Source organism: Chaetodon trifascialis, chromosome 11 (genome assembly GCF_039877785.1).
Source record: "Chaetodon trifascialis isolate fChaTrf1 chromosome 11, fChaTrf1.hap1, whole genome shotgun sequence".
Taxonomy (NCBI): Eukaryota; Metazoa; Chordata; class Actinopteri; order Chaetodontiformes; family Chaetodontidae; genus Chaetodon; species Chaetodon trifascialis.
The window spans coordinates 24,079,380-24,097,055 of NC_092066.1; the positions used below are offsets into that span (position 1 = coordinate 24,079,380).

General features: G+C 46.7%; 13 non-coding genes across 13 annotated transcripts; all 13 read right to left on the reverse strand.

The window, feature by feature from the left end:
- Positions 1–368: 368 nt before the first annotated feature.
- Positions 369–559, reverse strand: LOC139339615 (U2 spliceosomal RNA). Its single transcript, XR_011602750.1, has one exon. It is a non-coding gene; the product is annotated as a U2 spliceosomal RNA (small nuclear RNA).
- Positions 560–1,400: 841 nt separating this feature from the next.
- On the reverse strand, positions 1,401–1,565 carry LOC139339561 (U1 spliceosomal RNA). Its single transcript, XR_011602698.1, has one exon. It is a non-coding gene; the product is annotated as a U1 spliceosomal RNA (small nuclear RNA).
- A 1,098-nt stretch (positions 1,566–2,663) lies between these two features.
- LOC139339697 (U5 spliceosomal RNA) lies at positions 2,664–2,781 on the reverse strand. The gene has a single exon (XR_011602826.1). It is a non-coding gene; the product is annotated as a U5 spliceosomal RNA (small nuclear RNA).
- A 373-nt stretch (positions 2,782–3,154) lies between these two features.
- Positions 3,155–3,345, reverse strand: LOC139339616 (U2 spliceosomal RNA). Its single transcript, XR_011602751.1, has one exon. It is a non-coding gene; the product is annotated as a U2 spliceosomal RNA (small nuclear RNA).
- Positions 3,346–4,221: 876 nt separating this feature from the next.
- Positions 4,222–4,386, reverse strand: LOC139339540 (U1 spliceosomal RNA). The gene has a single exon (XR_011602678.1). It is a non-coding gene; the product is annotated as a U1 spliceosomal RNA (small nuclear RNA).
- Positions 4,387–5,486: 1,100 nt separating this feature from the next.
- On the reverse strand, positions 5,487–5,602 carry LOC139339741 (U5 spliceosomal RNA). Its single transcript, XR_011602870.1, has one exon. It is a non-coding gene; the product is annotated as a U5 spliceosomal RNA (small nuclear RNA).
- A 373-nt stretch (positions 5,603–5,975) lies between these two features.
- LOC139339617 (U2 spliceosomal RNA) lies at positions 5,976–6,166 on the reverse strand. The gene has a single exon (XR_011602752.1). It is a non-coding gene; the product is annotated as a U2 spliceosomal RNA (small nuclear RNA).
- An 841-nt stretch (positions 6,167–7,007) lies between these two features.
- On the reverse strand, positions 7,008–7,172 carry LOC139339562 (U1 spliceosomal RNA). The gene has a single exon (XR_011602699.1). It is a non-coding gene; the product is annotated as a U1 spliceosomal RNA (small nuclear RNA).
- A 1,098-nt stretch (positions 7,173–8,270) lies between these two features.
- LOC139339698 (U5 spliceosomal RNA) lies at positions 8,271–8,388 on the reverse strand. The gene has a single exon (XR_011602827.1). It is a non-coding gene; the product is annotated as a U5 spliceosomal RNA (small nuclear RNA).
- A 373-nt stretch (positions 8,389–8,761) lies between these two features.
- Positions 8,762–8,952, reverse strand: LOC139339618 (U2 spliceosomal RNA). Its single transcript, XR_011602753.1, has one exon. It is a non-coding gene; the product is annotated as a U2 spliceosomal RNA (small nuclear RNA).
- Positions 8,953–9,818: 866 nt separating this feature from the next.
- On the reverse strand, positions 9,819–9,983 carry LOC139339795 (U1 spliceosomal RNA). Its single transcript, XR_011602922.1, has one exon. It is a non-coding gene; the product is annotated as a U1 spliceosomal RNA (small nuclear RNA).
- A 1,100-nt stretch (positions 9,984–11,083) lies between these two features.
- On the reverse strand, positions 11,084–11,199 carry LOC139339742 (U5 spliceosomal RNA). Its single transcript, XR_011602871.1, has one exon. It is a non-coding gene; the product is annotated as a U5 spliceosomal RNA (small nuclear RNA).
- A 373-nt stretch (positions 11,200–11,572) lies between these two features.
- On the reverse strand, positions 11,573–11,767 carry LOC139339650 (U2 spliceosomal RNA). The gene has a single exon (XR_011602784.1). It is a non-coding gene; the product is annotated as a U2 spliceosomal RNA (small nuclear RNA).
- Positions 11,768–17,676: the final 5,909 nt, after the last annotated feature.

The following is a 17,676-nucleotide window of genomic DNA, read 5'->3' on the forward strand; positions in this document are numbered from 1 at the left end:
GCCCTCCCCTGTACGGCAGCCAAGACCTGGTGTCGTCCCAGTCACTTCGCTCATGGTAGGCCTCGCTCCTTGTTGCACTGTCCCGACCGCAACCTCTGGCTGCATTTTTATCAGGCCTCATCCCGCCGTCGATTGCCTTTGCTCCTTCCCCCTTCCCCCGCAGCCGTAATGGCTGACACGCAGTGATCGGAGAGCAGGAGACTGCCGGGGTTCCCAGTCAACAGCCAACAGATTGATCTCCTGCAGGTCGACTTGCAACGCAACGAGCGCCCTCCACGCTGAGCCTGGCTTCTTGATCGGCTGTCAAGACGAGCGACGGAGCTCTCGCTCTGCGTCAAGTTTTGATTTTGATTTTGCACAAGGCTGAAGGAAGGTGCACCGTTCCCAGCGGCACTGCAATACCGGGTCGATGCATGGAGTGAACGGAGCAAGCCCCTTTTTCAGCTCCCAGCGCTAAAAATCCATTTAATATGTTGTCCCCGTATAGAGGACATATCAGATATTAAACTGATAAGAACAGATACTACACTTGATCTTAGCCAAAAGGCCGAGAAGCGATGAGGTTCAGCGGTTTGCTGGCCCAGGCCACCCCCTGGAACAGTGCGCACACGTCGTGGTGCAAGCGTTTGACTTGCGCATAAGTAGGGCAGGCGCTGAGCACCTCCACCCAAGCGCTCCCTGGCTCAGCCCTGGCCGTCTTGTGTGTGTCTGTGTGAGCGACGGCGCTGTTGATATTCACAAATGCACGAGGCTCAGCCAAGTGGCAGAGCCATCCAAAAATAGGTGCAAGTCATTGGTGTTCCTTTCCACAGAAGTCAATTTCAATTTTTCCATTTTGTGACGTTTATTAAGTCCATTGCAGGGGTAACGTCAAAGTACACAAATTACTTACACACGATTACATTTAAGATTCAGCTTTCCCATTTAAATACCATTAAATACCAATCTTTCCATAATTGTTATTTCAGCTAAAACAGGTCATACATCATCAAACAAAGGGGTGTTTGGAACTCTCCACTGCAAAAGCTTTCTTTTCTTTTCTTTTCTTTTTTCTTTTCTTGACTTTTCTTGACTTATCTTTTAGAATATAATCATTCAGATAGATTTCATAACAATTTCTTGTGGGACACAAAACCCTCTCTAGTTGGCATCCTGCAAAGCTGACCAACTCATCACAGTCAGGTGTCCTGACTCTTTGGTCTGTTTCTGAAAAGTTCAAAACACTTCTGTCATTTGACTAAGACGTGTGGCACGCGCACGTTGGACGTAAAGTTCTTTCTCTCTATTGTAGGAAAAAATAACAAACAGCGACTTGGCATGCGGTTTCTGTCCCTGAGAAAGCAGCCACAGGCCTTGCAGTCACGGCAGACGACCGTTTTGTTTATCTTCAACACTATGACGAGGGGAGAGCGCGTACTTAGTCCCCCACTACCACAAATTATGCAGTCGAGATTCCCACATGTGGGGAATTCGCACAGGTCAGCACATCCCTTAGTGCAATGGATGCGCCTCGCCATGGGTGAACCACCTTGTTGATCATGGTATCTCCCCTGCCAGGTAAGTATGAATTGAAGGTGCCGTTGACAGGCGACTAAGTCCTGGACACGGCAACCTATCTGAGGGTACGGACAAGGCATAATCCCACAGTCAGGTGCCCTTAGCGTTAGCTCACCTTCAGTGGTTGTTGCAGAAAATCACATTGACTCAAAAGATGTTAACTGGCATCCTGCAAAGCTGACCAACTCATCACAATCAGGTGCCCTGACTCTTTTGGCTGTTTCTGAAAAGTTCAAAACACTTCGGTCATTCGACTAAGACGTGTGGTAGGTGCACGTTGGACGTCAATTTGTTCCCTGCTTTTCTATGAAAAAACAAAAAACAAACAAACAGCGACTTGGCATGCAGTTTCTGTCTCTGAGAAAGCAACCACAGGGCTGCAGCAGCATATTCTCCTGAGACCCAGCCTATTCATTTATGTCCTCTGCAGTGGACATTTGGTTTTGGTCTATATCTTTTGAGTCATTTGAGCTACCCTACTAAGTCCTGGTGTGCTCCATAGAGGACATCCTGGCCTTTCCAATGATATCTCACGTGTTTGGGTGGGATGAGGGGAACTTTGTTTTGACGCTGAGACAAAATGGAGACTGCAGCAAAACGCAAATGCCAGGAAAAGAGAAAAGATAAGTCAAATATTGTTAAGATAATGTTTTTTTGGTCATCATATATTTTCTTGTTTAAGAACATGTCAGGAATCATAAATTGGAGTCAGAGTTCAGTTCAAATTTTTGTTAGGAAAAATAATAGTCACGTTATGAATGTTTAATCATGTCAGTTTTGCTCAGTGGTTCAACAAAAGATACAGGCCAAATGTTCAGTTTCATTTAAAAAAATGCATTGACATTCTTGTCAGCCTATTATGATTTCATTGTGTTATGGTAAAAGTGTTCTGTTGGCCACTACAGTGGACATGCTGTAAAATCTGAACTACAAATTTTTTTATTTTTTTTTTCAAAATTTCTAAATTGCAAGTTGTTGTTTTAGCTCCAAAGAGGCAGGAAATCACAAAAGAAAAAGAAAAATAAAAGAAATTGAAATATACTTTTTTTCTCCCTGAGCGTTTTGTGTGTGTGACCGTCGGCGATGCTGATATTCACAAAAGCACGAGGCTCAGCCAAGAGGCAGAGCCGTCCAAAAATAGGTGCAACTCATTGGTGTTCCTTTCCACGGAAGTCTTTAGTAAAAGGCGAAAGACTTGTGCGATATGAAGAGAAACCTGAGTAAGTACGGCCCACCCCTGTACGGCAGCCAAGACCTGGTGTCGTCCCAGTCACTTCGCTCATGGTAGGCCTCGCTCCTTGTTGCACTGTCCCGACCGCAACCTCTGGCTGCATTTTTATCAGGCCTCATCCCGCCGTCGATTGCCTTTGCTCCTTCCCCCTTCCCCCGCAGCCGTAATGGCTGACACGCAGTGATCGGAGAGCAGGAGACTGCCGGGGTTCCCAGTCAACAGCCAACAGATTGATCTCCTGCAGGTCGACTTGCAACGCAACGAGCGCCCTCCACGCTGAGCCTGGCTTCTTGATCGGCTGTCAAGACGAGCGACGGAGCTCTCGCTCTGCGTCAAGTTTTGATTTTGATTTTGCACAAGGCTGAAGGAAGGTGCACCGTTCCCAGCGGCACTGCAATACCGGGTCGATGCATGGAGTGAACGGAGCAAGCCCCTTTTTCAGCTCCCAGCGCTAAAAATCCATTTAATATGTTGTCCCCGTATAGAGGACATATCAGATATTAAACTGATAAGAACAGATACTACACTTGATCTTAGCCAAAAGGCCGAGAAGCGATGAGGTTCAGCGGTTTGCTGGCCCAGGCCACCCCCTGGAACAGTGCGCACACGTCGTGGTGCAAGCGTTTGACTTGCGCATAAGTAGGGCAGGCGCTGAGCACCTCCACCCAAGCGCTCCCTGGCTCAGCCCTGGCCGTCTTGTGTGTGTCTGTGTGAGCGACGGCGCTGTTGATATTCACAAATGCACGAGGCTCAGCCAAGTGGCAGAGCCATCCAAAAATAGGTGCAAGTCATTGGTGTTCCTTTCCACAGAAGTCAATTTCAATTTTTCCATTTTGTGACGTTTATTAAGTCCATTGCAGGGGTAACGTCAAAGTACACAAATTACTTACACACGATTACATTTAAGATTCAGCTTTCCCATTTAAATACCATTAAATACCAATCTTTCCATAATTGTTATTTCAGCTAAAACAGGTCATACATCATCAAACAAAGGGGTGTTTGGAACTCTCCACTGCAAAAGCTTTCTTTTCTTTTCTTTTCTTTTCTTTTCTTTTCTTTTCTTTTCTTTTCTTTTCTTTTTTCTTTTCTTGACTTTTCTTGACTTATCTTTTAGAATATAATCATTCAGATAGATTTCATAACAATTTCTTGTGGGACACAAAACCCTCTCTAGTTGGCATCCTGCAAAGCTGACCAACTCATCACAGTCAGGTGTCCTGACTCTTTGGTCTGTTTCTGAAAAGTTCAAAACACTTCTGTCATTTGACTAAGACGTGTGGCACGCGCACGTTGGACGTAAAGTTCTTTCTCTCTATTGTAGGAAAAAATAACAAACACCGACTTGGCATGCGGTTTCTGTCCCTGAGAAAGCAGCCACAGGCCTTGCAGTCACGGCAGACGACCGTTTTGTTTATCTTCAACACTATGACGAGGGGAGAGCGCGTACGCAGTCCCCCACTACCACAAATTATGCAGTCGAGATTCCCACATGTGGGGAATTCGCACAGGTCAGCACATCCCTTAGTGCAATGGATGCGCCTCGCCATGGGTGAACCACCTTGTTGATCACGGTATCTCCCCTGCCAGGTAAGTATGAATTGAAGGTGCCGTTGACAGGCGACTAAGTCCTGGACACGGCAACCTATCTGAGGGTACGGACAAGGCATAATCCCACAGTCAGGTGCCCTTAGCATTAGCTCACCTTCAGTGGTTGTTGCAGAAAATCACATTGACTCAAAAGATGTTAACTGGCATCCTGCAAAGCTGACCAACTCATCACAATCAGGTGCCCTGACTCTTTTGGCTGTTTCTGAAAAGTTCAAAACACTTCGGTCATTCGACTAAGACGTGTGGTAGGTGCACGTTGGACGTCAATTTGTTCCCTGCTTTTCTATGAAAAAACAAAAAACAAACAAACAGCGACTTGGCATGCAGTTTCTGTCTCTGAGAAAGCAACCACAGGGCTGCAGCAGCATATTCTCCTGAGACCCAGCCTATTCATTTATGTCCTCTGCAGTGGACATTTGGTTTTGGTCTATATCTTTTGAGTCATTTGAGCTACCCTACTAAGTCCTGGTGTGCTCCATAGAGGACATCCTGGCCTTTCCAATGATATCTCACGTGTTTGGGTGGGATGAGGGGAACTTTGTTTTGACGCTGAGACAAAATGGAGACTGCAGCAAAACGCAAATGCCAGGAAAAGAGAAAAGATAAGTCAAATATTGTTAAGATAATGTTTTTTTGGTCATCATATATTTTCTTGTTTAAGAACATGTCAGGAATCATAAATTGGAGTCAGAGTTCAGTTCAAATTTTTGTTAGGAAAAATAATAGTCACGTTATGAATGTTTAATCATGTCAGTTTTGCTCAGTGGTTCAACAAAAGATACAGGCCAAATGTTCAGTTTCATTTAAAAAAATGCATTGACATTCTTGTCAGCCTATTATGATTTCATTGTGTTATGGTAAAAGTGTTCTGTTGGCCACTACAGTGGACATGCTGTAAAATCTGAACTACAAATTTTTTTATTTTTTTTTTCAAAATTTCTAAATTGCAAGTTGTTGTTTTAGCTCCAAAGAGGCAGGAAATCACAAAAGAAAAAGAAAAATAAAAGAAATTGAAATATACTTTTTTTCTCCCTGAGCGTTTTGTGTGTGTGACCGTCGGCGATGCTGATATTCACAAAAGCACGAGGCTCAGCCTAGAGGCAGAGCCGTCCAAAAATAGGTGCAACTCATTGGTGTTCCTTTCCACGGAAGTCTTTAGTAAAAGGCGAAAGACTTGTGCGATATGAAGAGAAACCTGAGTAAGTACGGCCCTCCCCTGTACGGCAGCCAAGACCTGGTGTCGTCCCAGTCACTTCGCTCATGGTAGGCCTCGCTCCTTGTTGCACTGTCCCGACCGCAACCTCTGGCTGCATTTTTATCAGGCCTCATCCCGCCGTCGATTGCCTTTGCTCCTTCCCCCTTCCCCCGCAGCCGTAATGGCTGACACGCAGTGATCGGAGAGCAGGAGACTGCCGGGGTTCCCAGTCAACAGCCAACAGATTGATCTCCTGCAGGTCGACTTGCAACGCAACGAGCGCCCTCCACGCTGAGCCTGGCTTCTTGATCGGCTGTCAAGACGAGCGACGGAGCTCTCGCTCTGCGTCAAGTTTTGATTTTGATTTTGCACAAGGCTGAAGGAAGGTGCACCGTTCCCAGCGGCACTGCAATACCGGGTCGATGCATGGAGTGAACGGAGCAAGCCCCTTTTTCAGCTCCCAGCGCTAAAAATCCATTTAATATGTTGTCCCCGTATAGAGGACATATCAGATATTAAACTGATAAGAACAGATACTACACTTGATCTTAGCCAAAAGGCCGAGAAGCGATGAGGTTCAGCGGTTTGCTGGCCCAGGCCACCCCCTGGAACAGTGCGCACACGTCGTGGTGCAAGCGTTTGACTTGCGCATAAGTAGGGCAGGCGCTGAGCACCTCCACCCAAGCGCTCCCTGGCTCAGCCCTGGCCGTCTTGTGTGTGTCTGTGTGAGCGACGGCGCTGTTGATATTCACAAATGCACGAGGCTCAGCCAAGTGGCAGAGCCATCCAAAAATAGGTGCAAGTCATTGGTGTTCCTTTCCACAGAAGTCAATTTCAATTTTTCCATTTTGTGACGTTTATTAAGTCCATTGCAGGGGTAACGTCAAAGTACACAAATTACTTACACACGATTACATTTAAGATTCAGCTTTCCCATTTAAATACCATTAAATACCAATCTTTCCATAATTGTTATTTCAGCTAAAACAGGTCATACATCATCAAACAAAGGGGTGTTTGGAACTCTCCACTGCAAAAGCTTTCTTTTCTTTTCTTTTCTTTTTTCTTTTCTTGACTTTTCTTGACTTATCTTTTAGAATATAATCATTCAGATAGATTTCATAACAATTTCTTGTGGGACACAAAACCCTCTCTAGTTGGCATCCTGCAAAGCTGACCAACTCATCACAGTCAGGTGTCCTGACTCTTTGGTCTGTTTCTGAAAAGTTCAAAACACTTCTGTCATTTGACTAAGACGTGTGGCACGCGCACGTTGGACGTAAAGTTCTTTCTCTCTATTGTAGGAAAAAATAACAAACAGCGACTTGGCATGCGGTTTCTGTCCCTGAGAAAGCAGCCACAGGCCTTGCAGTCACGGCAGACGACCGTTTTGTTTATCTTCAACACTATGACGAGGGGAGAGCGCGTACTTAGTCCCCCACTACCACAAATTATGCAGTCGAGATTCCCACATGTGGGGAATTCGCACAGGTCAGCACATCCCTTAGTGCAATGGATGCGCCTCGCCATGGGTGAACCACCTTGTTGATCATGGTATCTCCCCTGCCAGGTAAGTATGAATTGAAGGTGCCGTTGACAGGCGACTAAGTCCTGGACACGGCAACCTATCTGAGGGTACGGACAAGGCATAATCCCACAGTCAGGTGCCCTTAGCGTTAGCTCACCTTCAGTGGTTGTTGCAGAAAATCACATTGACTCAAAAGATGTTAACTGGCATCCTGCAAAGCTGACCAACTCATCACAATCAGGTGCCCTGACTCTTTTGGCTGTTTCTGAAAAGTTCAAAACACTTCGGTCATTCGACTAAGACGTGTGGTAGGTGCACGTTGGACGTCAATTTGTTCCCTGCTTTTCTATGAAAAAACAAAAAACAAACAAACAGCGACTTGGCATGCAGTTTCTGTCTCTGAGAAAGCAACCACAGGGCTGCAGCAGCATATTCTCCTGAGACCCAGCCTATTCATTTATGTCCTCTGCAGTGGACATTTGGTTTTGGTCTATATCTTTTGAGTCATTTGAGCTACCCTACTAAGTCCTGGTGTGCTCCATAGAGGACATCCTGGCCTTTCCAATGATATCTCACGTGTTTGGGTGGGATGAGGGGAACTTTGTTTTGACGCTGAGACAAAATGGAGACTGCAGCAAAACGCAAATGCCAGGAAAAGAGAAAAGATAAGTCAAATATTGTTAAGATAATGTTTTTTTGGTCATCATATATTTTCTTGTTTAAGAACATGTCAGGAATCATAAATTGGAGTCAGAGTTCAGTTCAAATTTTTGTTAGGAAAAATAATAGTCACGTTATGAATGTTTAATCATGTCAGTTTTGCTCAGTGGTTCAACAAAAGATACAGGCCAAATGTTCAGTTTCATTTAAAAAAATGCATTGACATTCTTGTCAGCCTATTATGATTTCATTGTGTTATGGTAAAAGTGTTCTGTTGGCCACTACAGTGGACATGCTGTAAAATCTGAACTACAAATTTTTTTATTTTTTTTTTCAAAATTTCTAAATTGCAAGTTGTTGTTTTAGCTCCAAAGAGGCAGGAAATCACAAAAGAAAAAGAAAAATAAAAGAAATTGAAATATACTTTTTTTCTCCCTGAGCGTTTTGTGTGTGTGACCGTCGGCGATGCTGATATTCACAAAAGCACGAGGCTCAGCCAAGAGGCAGAGCCGTCCAAAAATAGGTGCAACTCATTGGTGTTCCTTTCCACGGAAGTCTTTAGTAAAAGGCGAAAGACTTGTGCGATATGAAGAGAAACCTGAGTAAGTACGGCCCACCCCTGTACGGCAGCCAAGACCTGGTGTCGTCCCAGTCACTTCGCTCATGGTAGGCCTCGCTCCTTGTTGCACTGTCCCGACCGCAACCTCTGGCTGCATTTTTATCAGGCCTCATCCCGCCGTCGATTGCCTTTGCTCCTTCCCCCTTCCCCCGCAGCCGTAATGGCTGACACGCAGTGATCGGAGAGCAGGAGACTGCCGGGGTTCCCAGTCAACAGCCAACAGATTGATCTCCTGCAGGTCGACTTGCAACGCAACGAGCGCCCTCCACGCTGAGCCTGGCTTCTTGATCGGCTGTCAAGACGAGCGACGGAGCTCTCGCTCTGCGTCAAGTTTTGATTTTGATTTTGCACAAGGCTGAAGGAAGGTGCACCGTTCCCAGCGGCACTGCAATACCGGGTCGATGCATGGAGTGAACGGAGCAAGCCCCTTTTTCAGCTCCCAGCGCTAAAAATCCATTTAATATGTTGTCCCCGTATAGAGGACATATCAGATATTAAACTGATAAGAACAGATACTACACTTGATCTTAGCCAAAAGGCCGAGAAGCGATGAGGTTCAGCGGTTTGCTGGCCCAGGCCACCCCCTGGAACAGTGCGCACACGTCGTGGTGCAAGCGTTTGACTTGCGCATAAGTAGGGCAGGCGCTGAGCACCTCCACCCAAGCGCTCCCTGGCTCAGCCCTGGCCGTCTTGTGTGTGTCTGTGTGAGCGACGGCGCTGTTGATATTCACAAATGCACGAGGCTCAGCCAAGTGGCAGAGCCATCCAAAAATAGGTGCAAGTCATTGGTGTTCCTTTCCACAGAAGTCAATTTCAATTTTTCCATTTTGTGACGTTTATTAAGTCCATTGCAGGGGTAACGTCAAAGTACACAAATTACTTACACACGATTACATTTAAGATTCAGCTTTCCCATTTAAATACCATTAAATACCAATCTTTCCATAATTGTTATTTCAGCTAAAACAGGTCATACATCATCAAACAAAGGGGTGTTTGGAACTCTCCACTGCAAAAGCTTTCTTTTCTTTTCTTTTCTTTTCTTTTCTTTTCTTTTCTTTTCTTTTTTCTTTTCTTGACTTTTCTTGACTTATCTTTTAGAATATAATCATTCAGATAGATTTCATAACAATTTCTTGTGGGACACAAAACCCTCTCTAGTTGGCATCCTGCAAAGCTGACCAACTCATCACAGTCAGGTGTCCTGACTCTTTGGTCTGTTTCTGAAAAGTTCAAAACACTTCTGTCATTTGACTAAGACGTGTGGCACGCGCACGTTGGACGTAAAGTTCTTTCTCTCTATTGTAGGAAAAAATAACAAACAGCGACTTGGCATGCGGTTTCTGTCCCTGAGAAAGCAGCCACAGGCCTTGCAGTCACGGCAGACGACCGTTTTGTTTATCTTCAACACTATGACGAGGGGAGAGCGCGTACGCAGTCCCCCACTACCACAAATTATGCAGTCGAGATTCCCACATGTGGGGAATTCGCACAGGTCAGCACATCCCTTAGTGCAATGGATGCGCCTCGCCATGGGTGAACCACCTTGTTGATCATGGTATCTCCCCTGCCAGGTAAGTATGAATTGAAGGTGCCGTTGACAGGCGACTAAGTCCTGGACACGGCAACCTATCTGAGGGTACGGACAAGGCATAATCCCACAGTCAGGTGCCCTTAGCATTAGCTCACCTTCAGTGGTTGTTGCAGAAAATCACATTGACTCAAAAGATGTTAACTGGCATCCTGCAAAGCTGACCAACTCATCACAATCAGGTGCCCTGACTCTTTTGGCTGTTTCTGAAAAGTTCAAAACACTTCGGTCATTCGACTAAGACGTGTGGTAGGTGCACGTTGGACGTCAATTTGTTCCCTGCTTTTCTATGAAAAAACAAAAAACAAACAAACAGCGACTTGGCATGCAGTTTCTGTCTCTGAGAAAGCAACCACAGGGCTGCAGCAGCATATTCTCCTGAGACCCAGCCTATTCATTTATGTCCTCTGCAGTGGACATTTGGTTTTGGTCTATATCTTTTGAGTCATTTGAGCTACCCTACTAAGTCCTGGTGTGCTCCATAGAGGACATCCTGGCCTTTCCAATGATATCTCACGTGTTTGGGTGGGATGAGGGGAACTTTGTTTTGACGCTGAGACAAAATGGAGACTGCAGCAAAACGCAAATGCCAGGAAAAGAGAAAAGATAAGTCAAATATTGTTAAGATAATGTTTTTTTGGTCATCATATATTTTCTTGTTTAAGAACATGTCAGGAATCATAAATTGGAGTCAGAGTTCAGTTCAAATTTTTGTTAGGAAAAATAATAGTCACGTTATGAATGTTTAATCATGTCAGTTTTGCTCAGTGGTTCAACAAAAGATACAGGCCAAATGTTCAGTTTCATTTAAAAAAATGCATTGACATTCTTGTCAGCCTATTATGATTTCATTGTGTTATGGTAAAAGTGTTCTGTTGGCCACTACAGTGGACATGCTGTAAAATCTGAACTACAAATTTTTTTTTTTTTTTTTTCAAAATTTCTAAATTGCAAGTTGTTGTTTTAGCTCCAAAGAGGCAGGAAATCACAAAAGAAAAAGAAAAATAAAAGAAATTGAAATATACTTTTTTTCTCCCTGAGCGTTTTGTGTGTGTGACCGTCGGCGATGCTGATATTCACAAAAGCACGAGGCTCAGCCTAGAGGCAGAGCCGTCCAAAAATAGGTGCAACTCATTGGTGTTCCTTTCCACGGAAGTCTTTAGTAAAAGGCGAAAGACTTGTGCGATATGAAGAGAAACCTGAGTAAGTACGGCCCTCCCCTGTACGGCAGCCAAGACCTGGTGTCGTCCCAGTCACTTCGCTCATGGTAGGCCTCGCTCCTTGTTGCACTGTCCCGACCGCAACCTCTGGCTGCATTTTTATCAGGCCTCATCCCGCCGTCGATTGCCTTTGCTCCTTCCCCCTTCCCCCGCAGCCGTAATGGCTGACACGCAGTGATCGGAGAGCAGGAGACTGCCGGGGTTCCCAGTCAACAGCCAACAGATTGATCTCCTGCAGGTCGACTTGCAACGCAACGAGCGCCCTCCACGCTGAGCCTGGCTTCTTGATCGGCTGTCAAGACGAGCGACGGAGCTCTCGCTCTGCGTCAAGTTTTGATTTTGATTTTGCACAAGGCTGAAGGAAGGTGCACCGTTCCCAGCGGCACTGCAATACCGGGTCGATGCATGGAGTGAACGGAGCAAGCCCCTTTTTCAGCTCCCAGCGCTAAAAATCCATTTAATATGTTGTCCCCGTATAGAGGACATATCAGATATTAAACTGATAAGAACAGATTTTTTTTTTTTTTTTTTTTTTTTTTTTTCCCTTTAATTCATTGCTCATAATACACATACATTTCCATGTAACTTCCAACATATGACATCCATCACAAAATAATAGCAAAGAAAAATAACATGAAATGCATTTTCGCCAGACCTACAATTCACCCCTGATTCCCTGGCATCAACCCAAATCCACCTTTCCATCTCTCTAGAGCAGCATGCCTCCCCCACTTAACAATGTCCCTGTTAACTCTCCCCTTCACACTTGCCTCAACTCTCTTGATTACCCATTCTACGTTGTTTTTTCTATTTTTCTGCACAAGGTCCTGCCTTGCCCTCCACAAGTTGCTCTTAACTAGGCTAACAATGAACCAGACCGAGAAAGTAGCCCCACCCAAGACCCGCCCCAACCCTCTTTCGACCTTAGCCCATGACAGTTTTAAACAAGGGACTTTCTGACGTAGCCATGTTTCCACTCTACCCCATACCACCTGAGCAAAGAAACAATCCCACATAATATGTCTCGTTGTCTCCTCTCCTGAACACGTAGACCTAGGGCACACTGGTGATCTTGCCAGCCCATGCCGGAACATAGTTTCCCTTACTGGCAGGCACTTATGGAGACATAGCCAGTTCAAGTCTTTAAGACCATTGTCAAGCCCCCGTGGCTGAATCTCCCTCCACACCCTAGTAGGTGTCCCTACCACTGCTGGTGCAGTTACTCTCTGCACTACCTCTTTATAGAGGACCCTGTGATCTATTCTTACTGTTCCTTCTGATGCCTCTGGATGTGCTCTCAGCCATTTGGCTGCATGGCAATAGTGCCAGGGCTGCTGCTCCGACCGTGGTGCCACATTGGTCCAGTCCATCATCTGTCTTGCCTGATAAGCAAAAAAAAGACGTAGGAAGTACCCCGAGGGATGCCTCACATGATCAGACAATTGCTTACACAGAAAGGACACGAAAATGCTGTCCAACTTCAGCGGGAAGTGTGGCACGGCTCTGCCCCCTTCTTCAATGCCAGCTAGCATGCGCACCCTTGCCACGTACTCATATCTGCCTCCCCACATGAAGGAGAAAACAAGGCGCATGAGTGGCCTCCTCATACTGACAGGCAGTGGGTACACATATGCCAAGAATAGGAGGGTAGGCAAAATGTCCACTTTCAAGACAAGCACCTTCCCTATCAATGTTAGGTGCCTGCTCTTCCATAGTTGGAGCTTCTTCTGGACTGCCGATAAGCGCTTGGTCCAGTTGACTGTGGCACTGTAGGCTGTCTCAAAGCAGACCCCCAGTACCTTCAGGGGTCCTGTGCAGAGTGACAGTCCCCCTGGCACATCCACCCTCCCTTTCCACTGCCCAAAAAACTTGACAGATGATTTGGCATGGTTAATCTTAGCACCAGCCACCTGACCAAACTTCCTGAAAACCTCCAATGATCGCATGAGGCATTCATCACTGTCCAGCAGCAGAGTGGTGTCATCAGCGTACTGAGAAAGCTTGACCCTGAGGCCGCCGCTGCCAGGCACCAAGAAACCTTTCACACGCTGGTCAGCCCGTATTGCTGCTGCCAGGGGCTCTATGTACAGTATGTAAAGCAAAGGTGAAAGCGGGCACCCTTGTCTTACCCCAGAATGCAAACTGAACACTTCACCCAGATGACCATTTACTGAAACCCTGCTCCCCACCCCAGTGTACAGTGTGCGCAACCACCCTACAAAACCCTGACCAAAACCTAACCTCTCTAACACCCTAAACATAAAACCCCAATTAACTCTGTCGAAAGCTTTTTCCTGATCCAGGCCGACCACCATAAGCGGCAGGTTCCTGTCCTCTGTCCACGCCACAACATCCCGTATTAGCTGCAGGTTCCATCTCGCTGAGCGCCCTGCCACCCCACATGTCTGGTCCACATGGACCACGTGTGGAAGTGCCATGCCCATACGAGTCGCCAAGACCTTTGCCAGGAGCTTATAATCCACACACAGCATGGTCAGCGGCCGCCAGTTACAAAGGTCAGTGCGATCCCCTTTCTTATATAGGAGGGACAACACCCCTGTGGCCATGGACCCACCCATGGCTCCTGTCGAGAGCACTGAGGACAGCACCTCTAACACCACTGGCCCGAGGACATCCCAAAACTTAACATAGAACTCAACAGGGAGTCCGTCAATGCCAGGTACCTTCCTCCTGTTCATCGTCTTGAGAGCCCCCTCTAGCTCTTGGAGGGTAAGTGGGGCTTCCAAAGCCTGTGCTACGTCTCCTGGCACCCGTTGGGTCAGGAAGTCTAAGAAGACCTCCCCCCCGTCTATGTCCACCTCTTTTTCCATGAAAGTGGTGCTATAGTGCTCAGTGGCAACACGCAACATCCCCCCAGCCCCTGACACCACCACACCGTGTTTGTCTCTCAGTCCAGTCACCACTTGTTTTCTCCGACCAGCCTGCACTGAACCAAAAAACCCAGCAGAACATGTCTCTGCATTCTCCATATATTCCCAGCGAGACCGCAATAGGTATGCTCGGGCTCTGTTCTCAAAGATGTCCCTGAGCTGTGCCTTCAAGGAGTCGCAAACCTGCTGAGACACAGGACCACCACAATTTGCCTTAGCGTACTCAAGTTCGAGCAGGCTCTGAAGGTGACATATCACCCTCCGTGCACACCTCATCTTCTTTTTACAGTATATCGAGCAAAATTCCTTAATCCTTCCTTTGGCAATTTCCCACCACTCAATCACCCCAGTGCACATTGATCTCAATCCTATTAAACCATTGAAAAACCAACAGAAAGTCTGCCTGAAAACATCCTCATCCAGTACACTTATGTTGAGACGCCAAAACCCCGGTCCAAAAGCCGGTAAGCATGAGCGCACCTCAAAAAATAAACAGTCATGATCAGAAAAAAAGACCGGGAGCATTCTACCCGCTGACAAAACCAAAGATCTAGTAAAAAACAAATAATCCAAACGCCTGGCCATGCTCCGTGAGTTACGCCAGGTGGGACCGTCCATGAGTGGACTGACCCTCTTTCCCCCATCCACCAGACCATGACCGGCCATAAGCTGTGAGATGTAAAGACTACTTGTGTCACCCCCTTTCCCCAACTCCACATTAAAATCACCACCTATAACCACCTGCCTATTTGTGACCAGGTGCGGCTGTACTAACTCAAATGCTTCCTTCCTTTCTGCTGGAGTGTGTGGACTGTACACCACAATTACCCTCAGTTTGTACATGCCCCATGCAATATCTGCACCCATGATCCTCCCCTGAACAATAACAAAAGTATCTTCAATACTAATTTCTCTTACACCAAACAAAATCCCAACCCCCGTAGAGTGAACACCCCCTACGCTCCAAACTGACCCCCCGTCCATCCACTCCCTTGTAAAAACCCCAACATCCCTGTTATCCCGCAAATGAACCTCCTGCAATAAACAAATGGAAATACGCTGAGCGCTTACAAAATCAAAAACAACCCGTCTCTTAACAGGGTTCCTCATTCCCCTCACATTTAATGAACAAACCTTGATGTAACCAATTATATTAAGAAAAGTCAGTCCCACCGGAAAACAAAAACAAAAGAAAAACCCTCTTCTTATTCTACTGAGAGAAAAGTCCTTCACTGTCCATCTGGTCCGCCCAAGAAAAGGGCACTGTATTTGGGGAGGTTGTGGACCTATCAGGACCCACATATGCATCCCCACTTAATGGGGATGGTAACACATACAGACCGTGTGAGAGTTCAGGATCCAACCCAAATTCTACTGGGAACAAGTCTCCTGCATTGGTCTGGGACTGATCCTTTGCTCCCTTTCGGGCCTCCTGCCTGATATCCCCTTCACCCCACTCTTTGACCCCTCCCTCCCTTAAGCCCCCTGCATTTCTACTGTCACCCCCATCAACTGTGGGCTTCCCCTTCTCCCCTTTTACTACTCCCTTGGGCCTTTTGTTGTGCCCGCTCTCCACATTGTTATTCTCTTCCAGTGGAAGCCCATCTCCTAAAACCTCTGAAAGACTTCTTGCCCCATGCTTCACTCTAGAGGAGCCAGGGACAGGAGACAAGGAGAGGGGAACGACCTCCCCATCAGCTGAGGGTGCCAGTCCTCCATCATCTGCAGTAGAAGCGTTGGCCAATCCTTGCTCCCGCAGTTCATCCTCCGCCCCACCCCCGGAAACACGAGCAGCTGCCTCCACTTGCACTGATGTAATTGGAGCAGCCTCTACTCGGGTAGATCTTCCCTGTGCAGCCTTGGCTCCCTCATTAGCCCTGCTTGCAGTAACGGCTTCAGCAAAGGTCTTCTTTCGGCTAGGACAGCTGCGATACAGGTGATCCTCTCCCCCACAACCATGGCAGGTCTTTGGTGCTGGGCAGTCTTTGGCCTCATGTCCTCCCTGCCCACAGAAACGGCAGCGATCTCCGGTGCAGTGGGCCTCTGTGTGGCCAGACTGCCGGCAGCGTCGACAGAAAGCTGGTTGCCGTGCATAGTACAAATACCCGCGATCACTACCAAGGCTGAAGAAAGCAGGTGGATGCCTGAGCTGATCAGCTCCTTCAGGATCTGCATTCAACAGCACTTGGAACTGTCGTCTCCCAGTCCAAAACCCCCAAGAGTCATTCACATACCTTGCTGCTGAAGCCACTTCTCCATACTGCCCCAAAAATTGAGACAAAGCAAGGTCTGTCACAAACGGGTTGAACATATGAATTGTGACCACCCGGAAATTTGGTTTGTCCAAATTCAGCACTTGGTAGCTTGCTAGTGGCATTGTGTTGCCTTCCTTGCTGCAAACCTCTACCATCCGTCTGTAGACGTCCTCATTCCTCATGGTCACGTCAAAGGCTTTCTCCTGCTGGTTCCATTGTATGCAGAACACGTCTTCCACTTTCAGATGCAGGAGCCCCATGATCACATCCTTGCAGAAACGTGCTCTGGACAGCACGTCTTCTTGAGCTGATCTTGTCTTCAACCGCAGCGTGTATCTCAGCCCGACCTTTGGGGCCAATGCAGCCATCGCTCCCGTGGATGTCCCCTTGTCTGAGATAGCGAAACAAATCCCACTTGATCTTAGCCAAAAGGCCGAGAAGCGATGAGGTTCAGCGGTTTGCTGGCCCAGGCCACCCCCTGGAACAGTGCGCACACGTCGTGGTGCAAGCGTTTGACTTGCGCATAAGTAGGGCAGGCGCTGAGCACCTCCACCCAAGCGCTCCCTGGCTCAGCCCTGGCCGTCTTGTGTGTGTCTGTGTGAGCGACGGCGCTGTTGATATTCACAAATGCACGAGGCTCAGCCAAGTGGCAGAGCCATCCAAAAATAGGTGCAAGTCATTGGTGTTCCTTTCCACAGAAGTCAATTTCAATTTTTCCATTTTGTGACGTTTATTAAGTCCATTGCAGGGGTAACGTCAAAGTACACAAATTACTTACACACGATTACATTTAAGATTCAGCTTTCCCATTTAAATACCATTAAATACCAATCTTTCCATAATTGTTATTTCAGCTAAAACAGGTCATACATCATCAAACAAAGGGGTGTTTGGAACTCTCCACTGCAAAAGCTTTCTTTTCTTTTCTTTTCTTTTCTTTTCTTTTCTTTTCTTTTCTTTTCTTTTCTTTTCTTTTTTCTTTTCTTGACTTTTCTTGACTTATCTTTTAGAATATAATCATTCAGATAGATTTCATAACAATTTCTTGTGGGACACAAAACCCTCTCTAGTTGGCATCCTGCAAAGCTGACCAACTCATCACAGTCAGGTGTCCTGACTCTTTGGTCTGTTTCTGAAAAGTTCAAAACACTTCTGTCATTTGACTAAGACGTGTGGCACGCGCACGTTGGACGTAAAGTTCTTTCTCTCTATTGTAGGAAAAAATAACAAACAGCGACTTGGCATGCGGTTTCTGTCCCTGAGAAAGCAGCCACAGGCCTTGCAGTCACGGCAGACGACCGTTTTGTTTATCTTCAAC